The sequence below is a fragment of the Equus quagga genome, chromosome 7 (genome assembly GCF_021613505.1).
Source record: "Equus quagga isolate Etosha38 chromosome 7, UCLA_HA_Equagga_1.0, whole genome shotgun sequence".
Classification (NCBI taxonomy): domain Eukaryota; kingdom Metazoa; phylum Chordata; class Mammalia; order Perissodactyla; family Equidae; genus Equus; species Equus quagga.
In genome coordinates, this window is record NC_060273.1 from 40,862,388 (window position 1) to 40,874,986 (window position 12,599).

At 47.8% G+C, this 12,599-nt stretch overlaps 1 protein-coding gene across 6 annotated transcripts in view; it reads left to right on the forward strand.

The window, feature by feature from the left end:
• The first annotated feature begins 3,436 nt into the window (after positions 1-3,436).
• GTF2I (general transcription factor IIi) overlaps positions 3,437-12,599 on the forward strand; it is a 114,359-nt gene continuing 105,196 nt past the window's right edge. For 4 of the 6 annotated variants that reach the window (XM_046665488.1, XM_046665491.1, XM_046665489.1 and 1 more), the window contains exon 1: positions 3,437-3,795. The gene's annotated coding sequence lies outside the window, so the exon portion shown is untranslated. The remainder of the gene's footprint in view (positions 3,796-12,599) is intronic. The other 2 variants (XM_046665490.1, XM_046665493.1) reach the window with 1 other exon arrangement.

The following is a 12,599-nucleotide window of genomic DNA, read 5'->3' on the forward strand; positions in this document are numbered from 1 at the left end:
TTGGAAGAGGTTTTTTTCCCCCTCATCTTTGGAAGAGTTCTATAAAAGGTCATTCATCCAGGATTCTAAATACTCAAATTATACGAACAAAAAACTGCTCAAAATAGTGTTTTATAATTGGTTTAAAAAGCGCCCTTGTCATAACAAAGGAGTTATCTGCTAGACTGCAGACACTCTTCCGACAGCTAAAGATGTCACTGTGGCCCCATCCACGTGATCTGTGCACATCCTGACCAGGAACACTCCCCTAAAAGATCACACTGCTCTCTGACCAATGACATATATTTACATCCCATACTTGAAATATACTGTACTAGGTCCACTGTAGAGAAAAATCAAGAAATTGGACCTGGAAGATATTGGGCCTGCATCAAGCAGCATTATGGGAAAAAAGACCTGATCAGTATTCATTAAAAGACTGGATGTGTTGCGAAAAATGGATGCGTCAAGAGTATCTCAACTTTTGCTAGAACTATGGTTTTGGGCAATCTAAAATATATGAGAGTCATAACAAGATTAAATGTTTTAAAGAGCATCTTAAAAAAAAGATCATCTTAAATGATCGCAACAAGAGTGACCTTGACCAAGCATGGTTCTGTCTGCAGGGGTGGTCAGGGTTTCCTATCCAGGGTGGGTCCCATGATAATGGAGAAGGCAGACTCCAGATACCAAGTAGCAACAACCCAAGGAGAAGGTGATCATTCTTCCAGACTGGTGAAGACATTCAAACATCGCCACGTCTCTTGCCGTTTCAAAGCAGTCCACAACGATGTAAGCTCCGAGTCCGCGTGAAGACGCATTTGAGTTGGCTGATGGGCTCACACTTGGTCTAGATCCATCTCCAGCCTGGCCGAGGCATGCTTGACTTGGCTTTGTCTCCCCCAGTATACAGTAGAACGGAGGTGTCATGTTATATGGGCACTCATCTGCAGGGTTGCACATACTAGGTTAAACATTAAGCAAAGACAGAACTATTTGAAACAATTTGAAATGAATAACGTGCAACATTCTGCCAGCTTGGCCTCCGTGCGCTGCCATCTTAAGTGAGTGTGAGCCGAGCCGCGATCTGCTCTTCCTGCAGTCTCAGTCTTGGTACACACATCTTGTGATGTTGAGTGTGATTCTAAACAAAGTAAATTAAGTGTGAGTTAAACAAAGGAGGATTCCATACAAACACTATCCCTAAATACAAATCAGTCATTTTTTAAATATGTTGCTCAACCCAAAAAACAGCAGACAGATATTACGTTGGAAAAATGACTGGCTGTGCTGCAGAAAGATGTTATTCAAGGTGGCTTCTAGCTATGGTCACAGTTAATGTGGCATACTGCATCTAGCATCAGAGCATCTGTACCAACCGAAGGGAGAAAGTGGCTAAGGAATAGCAACAAGTGTACCAATTACAGCCAGGTGGTGAGTCAGACCTTAAGGAAGATGGAAAAACCATGAGATTTCTGATCATAAGGCACGAATTTGAGGGTTACACCTGTCAAGAGCAGTACGCTGAGAAGGCTTGGCCTCTACACTCTTCAAACCACCCACTGTTCATTGTCCCCAGATGGCCTGCTTTCTGTCTAGAGGCAACTCAAAACCAGCTAAAGTTTTAGGAACTGCTTCAACCTCAAGGAAGTTGGAGCTGTTCACTACGACACAGCAAAATTTCACTCGGAACTGGCAGACAAATTCAAAGGAAGGGACTCTCTCCCTAATAAGTTTTTAAGGATGACAAGGGTAACCTGGGCTAAACGAACGAACTTTTGCCTTACTCACTCACTTTCTAACACCTTCCAATGCTACTCCGTGACTCCCCCACCCAGTGGATCCTCCTTTCACAGTCCTTAACCTCCCAGTCTCCCCAAGAAGGAATGATTATTCGAGAGGACTCCAGTCCCTCCATAACACATACTCACCCATGCCCACAGCAGCTGAATGTTTGCAGCTGGCTGGCTGGCGGCTCTTACTAGCTAAGCTGTAGGCTTCTCAAGAGTTATGACTGCTCCTAAATATATGTCAGTTGTACTTGCTATTGGGAATACGGAATTCAATTAAATATTCCAAAATGTTAATGAAATATGAGTGCAAAAAGAAAACTGTTCTTCTGAAAATTAATACTGTGGAGAGACTTGACAAGGGAGAGTCAACGATCGAATTAGGTGGGGCTAAAATGACTGTTAAAGATTGTAGGGGAAATCACAAAAACGTAGCAGTTTTCTGTCATCAGACCGCCTCGCACGGATCTTTAAATTTTCCATCTCTTTTAAAGAGATCCAAGATGGAAATTCGAGACGAGGCTTTATGGGTGCGGTCTAGGGAAGAAAGAAGACGGGGAACGCCAATCCGTGAACCCAAATTCAAAGGAAGGCTTTTGGACCGACATCAAAAGACTGGCTGCTCGGAAAGTTTTATTTCGAGCGACAAAGGCCCGCGGGCTGGAAAAAGCGCCGTGGTCGCCACCTACCGAGGAGGGGGCTGGGGGAGAACTGCGGCGGGGCCCGCAAAGCCGGCGGGCAGAAAGGTCACCGAGTCGCTCGACTTCGTGCTTTACAGAAACACCTAAAATCTCCGGGCTCGAGTTTTTAAACTTTGGAGTTTAACTTCGGCGAACAGCAACGTCTCGCTATTTTGGAAATTCACGAGCTAATCAAAGTTGAGAGGCAAAAAAATGATCGGGGGGAGGGGTTTGAGCAAAACTGCTCCGCGGTTGACAGAACAAAACGGGCGACAAATCAGCTTTCCTGCTCCCACTCCACGGCTTTTCCTCAACTTTCCTTCTAAACGTTGAGTATGAGACGGAGTGTGAGCAAAGCCGGGGGCGGGGGGATCAAAACAGGAGAGTCCCCTCGCCTCGCCCTCCAAAGTTGGGGCAGCAGTCTCCTGGGGCCGCTTTGGAGGCAAGCTTTCAAAATGGACAGTTCTTTGTGTCCCGGGGGTGGGGGTGCAGGGCGGGGACGTCCCTTGGCGGAGCACCCAGGGCAGCAGGCCGGCCCGGGGCTCCCCGGCCTTGGCCGCGCTCCGGCCTCGCAATCTGCAGGGAATCTCGGGGGCCAGAGTCAGCGCGAGCGTCGCACGGCGGCCGAGGCCGGCGGCAGCGCGGCGGGGAGCAGGCTGGAGCCGCCCCCGGCCTGGATCTGCGCCCCTGCGCCCCGGCTCCCCTCCCCCACCCGGGCAGCCGCGCAGGCCCCAGGTGCAGCCATGTTCTTGCTCCCACCACCCGCGCCTCCATTGACAGTCCTTGCCGGAGAGGGCCGGGCGCCGCTCTCGCCGCGTCCTCGGGCTCCGGGCTCGCCGGCGCGAGGCTTTCTGGGAGTCGTAGTCAACTGCCCCCGCCGTCGCGTTGTTGGGGACGAATCAGAAACTACAATTCCCGCTGGGCGGCGCTGCTGGTGCGCACGCGCAGCGCGCCTTCGAGGAACAAAAAAAAAAAAAAAAAAAAAAGAGGGGGGGGAGGGTGAGAGAGAAGCTCGGAGAGCAGAGAAAAGGGGCCACCGGTCGCCCCCCCGCTTGCCCGCACGCGCTCTCCAGCCGTGGCCTTCCGCCTGCCGCGGTTACCCTGGCCTCTCCCTCGGTCCCCTGTGATCAGATCTAGGTGCTGAGCGAGGCCCTGCCGGGGCGGCCATGCGGCGGTGACAGGAGCGCGGCCGAGACGCACGGGCCCCTCGCCCTCTCACCTCCAGCGCGCTCGTCAGCTCGCCTCAGCCCGAGGCTGCTCCGCCGCGGCCGCGGCTCGCGCGCGGCCCACACTCGCTTCCCTTCGCCTCCCCCGGCCCGGCGCTGCCTGGAGGCGGCTGCACTCGGGTGAGTCCCTGTCGCCTCATCCCCCGCCCCCGCCCGGTTGCCATCGCGAACAGGGCCTTTATTTGGGACTCGCCCCCTTCGGGGCCTGCAGGGACAGGGGTCGGGGCGGCCATGTAGGGGCCCCCAGCTCCGGGCCCGCGGTCGTTGGGGGTGGGGCAGGGGTAGACGCGGTCGCGGGGGACGGCAGTTGCACGCGCGTGGGGGAGGGGCGCGCGCGCCGGCGTGGGGGGGCCTCACGCGTGAGCCCCGCGCGCGAGCGAGCCCGCGGGCTGCGCATGCCCGGCCGCTGATTGGCCGGCGCGGCGGTGCGGGTGCGCGCGCGGTGCCAGGCCCGAGCCGTGGGGTCGCGCTCGGCCGGGTGTCTCCGGGGCTCGTGCGCCCGGGCAGCAGACGCGCCGGATTGGCCGGCGGGCGGCGGGGGCGGCGCCGCGCTGCCTGGTAACTGCGGCCGGCCGGCGGGCCCGCGAGCGCCGCCCCTCCCGCCCCTGCCCGCGCCCAGGTGGAGCCCCGAGTGGGCTTTGTCCCGGCCACGGCCGGCGCTCCTGCCCCCGGGGTCTGCTCTTGGGGGAAATCAGCACAATGACCGGAAGGAAAGCCTCAGCCTCCAGGCCGCGGAAATAAGCCGCCCGGAGTCGGTCGGCACCCAGACTGGCGTTTAGGAGAGGAAGAAGACGAAACGCTGCCCTGTCCCTTCCCTGCCCCTCCGCTTGTGCTTTTCCAAGTTTTGGCTTTTAGTGAACGAGGTTTTGGGATTTTAGTGTTACGCTTCTGCGCCCCTTTGCGGCCCAGCGCGCTCGGACGCCGGGTCCCGTTAGGGACGGCTCCCTCCGGCGAGGGCGGGGCCCGTGCCGCCGCCGCACCTCCGCGCTCAACTTTGCGCGGACAATGGCTCCTGATAGGCCGCCGCGCTTTCAGCGGGCGCCGGGGGCTCGGGCCGCAGAAGGGAAGTCACTTCGCAAATGAGCGTGCCCTGAGCGAGCCCGGACTTTTCCCGAGGCGAAGGCCTCCCGCTTGGGACGCCCCGTTTCATTTCCCGCTGCTGTTTTGCTTGTCCCGGCCTCAGCCGCTGCGGGCTGCCTCCTTGCCCTCGCGCTTCTCCTGCGTCTTAGAATCTTGGCGCGCACCTGGAGGCTGGGGTGACCTTTTCTTCTCTGTAGCTTGTGGAACTCATTCGGAGTCACTGTAACATTTTCTCGGTCAGAAATTATTTCTTCGTACAGTGTCCCTATGAACTTGTTCGCCCCTCTTGGGAGGGCGTCTTTATTTCCTCTGAGTGTGTGGTTTTGCCGTGTGTACCCGTGTCTGGCCTGGTCACTAGGTATTTAACTCCTGGATGGGTAGGGATTAAGCCTCCGCCTTTGGCGCTCTCCCCCATCCGGTGTGCAGCCGTCAGAGTGCCTTGTGTATAGTAGGAACGACGGCTAGCTTTTGGATGTTTCTTATGTGCCCGGCATCGCTTTTAAGCACTTAACTATTATGTTTTCTTAATTTCTTCACAACCTTCCGGTAATTTCACTTTATAGATGAGGAATAAGCCCAGAGAAGCTGGGTAATTTACTCTTCGTTACCCAGCAAGTAAACCCTGACTCCAAGATTTGAACCTAGGCAGTAGGACCCTTAACCCCTAAGCAGGTGGTTCTCAGACTCCAGCGCCATCAGCATCCCCTAGAGGGCTCGTTGACACACTCGCTGGGCCCCGCCCCAGACACTCCGATTCTGCAGGTCTGGGGTAGGGCCCGGCAATTTGCATTTGTGACTAGTTCCCAGGTGGTGCTGATGCTGCCGCTCCAAAGACTGCTCACCATGGTGCAAGTTAAGTTATAAGTGAGGGAAATTTATTGTAGATGTTTGCTCTTCATTACTTTAAAACTAGATCTTAACCAAAAATAATTTGGACCGCCTACTGTAGATTGCTTGGAAAACTGATTTGAGAGCTAAGGTTTTTTGTTAGCCCTGGTTAGAAAATTGAAAGTTTAGGTGGCGCAGCGGTTAAGTGTGCACATTCCCCTTCAGCGGCTCAGCGGTTCACCTGTTCGGATCCCGGGTGCGGACATGGCACTGCTCAGCAAGCCATGCTGTGGCAGGCGTCCCACGGATAAAGCAGAGGAAGATGGGCACAGATGTTAGCTCAGGGCCAGCATTCCTCAGCAAAAAGAGGAGGATTGGCAGCAGTTAGCTCAGGGCTAATCGTCCTCAAAAAAAAAAAAAAGTTTAGTAAGTAACCATGGGTTTAAGTAGAGAATAAAAGTAGAACTCTGAATAACTCTGGGCCCCACCCCCTTCTTCGTTTATTGATTTATTCATGGCATAGGCATTTGTCTCATCCCAGAGAAGCCTGGCGCATCCCGACCTGACCACAGACTCTCAAGTCTGGGAACCCAGAAGCGGGGTGATGGGGTCTGAGCTTGGCACTAAGGTAAGGTGGCCCTAGGGCAGCAGGCAGAGCAGCCAGAACTCAGAACCGCCCCCACACCCTCAGCCTTACGCATCTCCAACGATTTGGCTTACTTTTAAGAATATGACTCCAAGGGCTGTCCCCGGCCCAGTGGTTACAGTTGCGTGTGCTCCGCCTTGGCGGCCCAGGTTCACAGGTTCGGATCCTGGGTGCAGACCTGCTCCACTCATCAGCCATGCTGTGGAGGCATCCCACGTACAAAGAAGAGGAAGATGGCACAGATGTTGGCTCAGGGCAAATCTTCCTCTCACACACACCCAAAAGAATATGACTGCAGAATTTGTCGGTAAAATGGAGGTTTTCGGGTTTTGTGGGGTTTTTTAAAAGATTTTATTTTTCCTTTTTCTCCCCAAAGCCCCCTGGTACATAGCTGTGTATTTTTAGTTGTGGGTCCTTCTAGTTGTGGTGTGTGGGACGCTGCCTCAGCATGGCTTGATGAGCGGTGCCATGTCTGTGCCCAGGATTCGAACTGGGGACCCTTTGGCCACTGGAGCAGAGCGTGCGAACTCAACCACTGGGCCACGGGGCCGGCCCCTCGGGTTTTTTTTTCTTGGGGCGCAAGTCTTGTTGAGAAAGATTTTTAGTCTTGTTATTATAATGCATTTCTTTCAGGGGAAAATAATTTCAGATTAGATAGGAGGAATGGGATTAGTTTACAGTTACGTTCTATCCTTTTTTATGATCTCTAGATCAGTGGTGTGTTCCAAAACAAAATCTAAAAGACAAGGTCGCTACTCCAGGTACTTAGCTAGAGGAGTGGTAAATAAAACATCGAAACACTTTACCTCTTCTGTTAGTACTGGTGACTAGCTATTTGCATTGCGTTCCACCTGATTCACTTCAACCAGTCTCATTCTTCATTGAAAACATGAGATTTTGTAATATTACAATCCCCTTCATAACTGCTGTGGTATAATTAACGTGAAATTGTCTTAACCACTGGCTTAAACAGATGCTGAAGAAGTGATTTTTGTTTCTCTCTTTTTATGTTTGAGAAGTCATACTCTGAGAGTGGTATTTCACTTGTCGAAAATGCGTTAGAAGCAGTTTACCTGAAAGACACTCGCTAAGAATTTTATTAATGGCGGTCTACTAAAAATCCCTGGTAGCATTTTTCTTCAGAAGTTGTGGACGTTTGAGTCAGGCATATCGGTTGTCAGTAACTGACAGAGAGCAGGGAATGCAGTTCATCAGTTCGTCGTTGTCGAGTGGAGAGTCCTTGTGATGAGTGGGCTACAATGGCAGCACAGCAGTAGGAAGCAGCAGAGTCCGTTCACCACAGGGAGGCTGAGGCTGCCTGCCTGGAGGGGGAGAGTTAAGAAATAGTGTTTCAGAGGATGTGTGTTTGCTGGAAAAATGAATGTGGATAAATCAGATCTGCTGAGGGTTTGATGTTGATATGCTTACCTCTCCACCCTTTCCTCTTGCTTGCTTCACCATTTTCCTCCTCTCTTGTCTGTCCTTTATGGGGACTCTCACAACTGCAGTTTTCCTCTTTCTTCCTCCAGTCCTTGTCTTAGTGTCCCCTGCTTGTTTCTGGCACCGTCGCTCTGCTTTTCCCCCTTTGGCGCAGTGGGGAAGGAAGGAGGTTCGAGGCGGTCAGGGATCATCAGGGTGATGGAGGATTGGACTGAGGAGGAGTTCCTTGGTTGTCACTTGATTAAAAACCGTAGAGAATTTTTAAAGAATTTGTTTATTTGAAAACTGTAACTTGAGAGGCAACATGAATTTATAACTGAGAATAGAGAATCTGGCTTCATGGATGTAGACACAGGTTCTGAGATCAGACTGCCTGGACTCCATGCTTGCTCTTGCCACTTCCTGGTTGTGTTACTTTGGGCAGTTCGCTGCGTGTCTTTGTGTTTCAGTTGCCCTGTTTTAAAAAACGGGCATGATGATAAGAGAACCTGTTTCTGTTTTAGGATCTTTGTGAATATTGACTGAGTTAAACTGCTTGGGATGGTATCTGGTATACAGTAAGCAGTCAATAGATATTAGCCATAAACATACTATGTTTAATACTTTTGAGCAATTGAATTTTCTGAGGAAATGAAAATTTGACTAATAATGCTGACTACAAGGGTAATCTCTACAAACTCCAGAGGATGTAAACTCTGAGGGCCAGGACTTGTTTTTCCTGGGGTTTTTCTCTTGACTGTTAAATTGTTTTTGTTTTTGTAGTGTAGCAAAGGACATGATTTTTTTTCCCCCTTAAAGTACTGTGTATGATTATCTTATGGTATAGTTGTAGAAGCAGAGAATAGTGAAGAATTTGGTCCTATTTAGGATACCTGGTTAAAATGAGCCCTGGTTAGCAGACAGAACCTGTAAATTTGTTTAATGGAGACTAACGTCTGCTTTGCAAATAGTGAATTTATAGTTGAAAAATAGCCGTGTGGAACTGGTTATCCAACACATAAATTCACTCCACCGATTTTTTGTCCTTAGCTCTCACAAGTTTTAGAGGTAGTGCCTTCTTTCCCCACTGGGGATGTTGATATAATTGAGATAGAAACTAGTAAAGGAGTTGAAGGGTAATTGCAATTTCTTTGTCTTTATAGGACAATTAAAGCAGGTGAGGAAAGCTTAGCTATCTTATTTGTGGCCAGGCCCCAATCACATGTTTTTACCTGAAATTGATGGTTTGATTGATGAAATCTGAGAAAACTTTGCTTTTTTATATTGTTTTTTATAGGGGAATTGTTTTTAGATAAAGCTTTTACTATTGACTAGAACATAAACGTGAATAGAGTTTTGTCTAGATTGGGTTTTCAGGCCAAAATCGGTTTAAAGAAAATAATGTTTTGGATCTGAACTAAAATTAACAAGTGTTAAAGACATTATTTCATTTCTGAAATGATGCTTTGACAAAGGAGGATGACAGCATGTATTATGCTCACTTTATATGTGAAGAAAGAGCTGAGAAATTGACCATAATACTGAAATTAGTTTGAAAGTTTGAAAATTGGCTAAAGGGTTACAGGGAGATCCATTAGCCTCACTTCTTCCTTCTGTGCTTTTTTTTTTTTAAGATTTTATTTTTCCTTTTTTCTCCCCAAAGGCCGCCCCCCCCCCCCCCCCCGTACATAGTTGTGTATTTTTAGTTGTGGGTCCTTCTAGTTGTGGCACATGGGACGCCGCCTCAGCATGGCTTAATGAGTGGTGCCCTGTTGGAGCCCAGGATCCGAAGTGGCGAAACCCTGGGCGACCGAAGTGGAGCGTGCAAACTTAACCACTTGGCCACGGGGCCTGCCCCCTGTGCTTTCTTTTTTGCCATTTTAAAGCATTTTAAGCATTTTTAATTCAGTGCCTTTAATTACATTCAGAATGTTGTATGACCAGCGCTACTATTTCTAAAATCTTTCTCATCACCCCAAATAGAAACTCTGTACCCATTAGATGATAATTTCCCATTTCTCCACCGCCCCCCCCCCCCAGCCCCCAGTCCCTGGTAACCTCAAATCTACTTTCTGTCTCTGAATACTTCAAATCTACTTTCCGTCTCTGAATTTGTCTAGTTTAGGTATTTCATGTAAGTGGAATCATACAATGTTTGTCCTTTTGTGTCTGGCTTATTTTACTTAGCATAATGTTTTCAGGGTTCATCTATGTTGTAACCCCAGAACTTCGTTCCTTTTCATGACTGAGTGATAGTCCATCGTATGATATACCACCTTTTATTTATCCGTTCATCTGTTGATGGATTTACGTTGTTTCTATCTTTTGCCTATTATAATATTAGCTATGAACATTGGTGTACAGGTTTTTTTGGAGTCTCTGTTTTCAGATCTTTTATGTCTATACTTAAAGAGTGGAATTGTGTTTTGTTTTTAACGCTTTCCTTGGGGCAGAAGAATTTGGGTGTATCTGAACAAACTCTCAATAGCATGGAAAACTCATGTAAAATGAGCTTGTCACTTTGTGAAGAATAAATTTGTGTGTGCCATTTCCACATAAACACCTCTTTCAGGTGGTTCCTTACAGTGATTTTGAAATAAATTGTAAGATGTGCACAACACAAAAGTTACCATCTTAGGCATTTTAGGTGCCTAGTTTGTACAGTCACATGGTTGCGCAGTCAGCGCGCCATCCGTCTCCAGGGCTTCTCCATCTTCCTAAACTGAAACTGCCCGTTAAACGGTAACCCCAGGCCCTCCTCCCCCAGGCCCCGGCACCCACCAGCCTACCTTCTGTCTGAATTTGACTGTTTTTGGTACCTCATATAAGTGGAATTATTTGGTCAGTATTTGTCCTTTTGTGACTCTTATTTCACTCAGCATAATGTTCTCAAGGTTCATCCATGTTGTAGGATATGTCAGAATTTCCTTCCCCTTTTTTTTTTTTTTTGTTTGTTTGAGGGAGATTAGCCCTGAGCTAACATTGCCATCAGTCCTCCTCTTTTTGCTGAGGAAGATTGCCCCTGAGCTAACATCTATGCCTGTCTTCCTCTATTTTATATGCTGGATGCCTGCTACAGCATGGCTTGACAAGCAGTGCCATGTCTGTACCTGGGATCCAAACTGGCGAACCCCGGGCCGCTGGAGTGCAACATGTGAACTCAATCACTGTGCCACCAGGCCGGCCCCGTGAGAATTTCCTTCCTTTTTAATCTTTGTAGTGATTTTTGGATTTTTGAAGTTTTTGTTTTTATAGTATGGCAAAGGAAATAAAATTTTGTTTTTAAGTACTGTGTATGATTATCTTATGGTATAATTGTAGAAGTGGAGAGTAGTGAAGAGTTTGGTCCTATTTAGGGTATTTGGTTAAAATGAGCACTGGTTAGACGAAACCTGTGAAGATTTCTTTTTCTTTTTTCTTTTTTTTTTTTTTTTGAGGAAGATTAGCCCTGAGCTAACTGCTGCCAATCCTGCTCTTTTTGCTGAGGAAGCCTGGCCATGAGCCAACATCTGTGCTCATCTTCCTCCACTTTATATGTGGGATGCCCACCACAGCATGGTGTGCCCAGTGGTGCCATGTCTGCACGCGGGATCCGAACCGGGAACCCTGGTGGCCAAATTGGAACGTGCGCACTTAACTGCTGCGCCACCAGGCCAGCCCCTGTGGAGATTTCTGATTGCGTGTGTCCCATAATTTTGAGAATTGCTCTGTGTGTTTTGATTCCATTTGCATACACAGTCCTTAGAGATAATGGTGTTTTTTATTATAAGTTAAAAGTTACTTCCTGATTGTGTGTTTTTGTCATGTTGATCACTTCTATAAAGCTTTTAGAGTAATTTTTCTTAGGGTATGTCGTAAAACGGTAGGGTAGCACTTTGCCCAACTAGATATTCACTTTCCGAGTCCACTTATTTCACATTTGTTCCATTTTTGTCACCTCATCTGTAGGAAAAATAATTTTCTTTATAAGAGCAAAGCGTTTAAGCTATTGTTCACCATTCATCTTCTCTGTTTTAAGCTTTGGAAGAGAAGGGATCCTTTATTACATTTGGAATAAGTACTAATTTGTCCACTACCCCAACATGTCAGGGCCTCCTGCGTGGGTCAAGTATTGTGTGAGGCCCCCAGAACGCAAGCTGTTTCTTGGAAAAAACTGGTATGGGCAAATTATATTGTTTATTGAGAGCTTCAGGATAAAGTTGTTTAGTTCAGTTTGTATATTCAGTCCAGTTTACTTTTTTACATATTTGGAGTAAGGTGCCATTTTTAACTTAAATTTTAAAACAATCTTTGGGGCCTAGCTTTGATGTAAGCAAATTTTTATGCTTGGTCCTGCATGCTTTAAAAGGTGCGCATGTTATAGTTCACAGCATTGGTTTATTGTATACCTTAAGTTTATGCAATATGTCACTTATATCTTAAAAAAACTGGGAAAAGTAAATAAAAATAAATGGAGAAAAAGCAGTGATTTATTTTGATGCTTTTCTAATTAGTTTTTCCTGCCCCATCAGAAAATAGATTATTTGGCAGTGGTAATTAAAGCAGTTAGTTGGGAAATTTTCATTTTATCACACTTGGATTTGGAGAGTTTAGATGTAAATAGATACATATACATGTATTTTTTTAAAAAACTATTTTAATGAAATGTAAATTTTTAGATGCTTACTCAATTTACTAAATACTTGTGTGAAGCACTCTGTATCAGGTACTTAACACATTCTGATAACAACCTTGTGAGCTAAGTACAGTCTCATTGTCGCTTTCCAGACTAGTGAATTTGAGGTTAAAGAATCCCAGGGTCAGCCACATCTCATCCCGGAGCTGGGCCTGGGACTCGGAACTCCGGCCGGATTCCCGATGCATTCATCCAAGCTTTGCTCTGTTGCCTGTCTTCTGCATACGGTGCACTTTTAAAAGTAAAGGTGAACTTCTGGATGATAGTTTCTTGCTT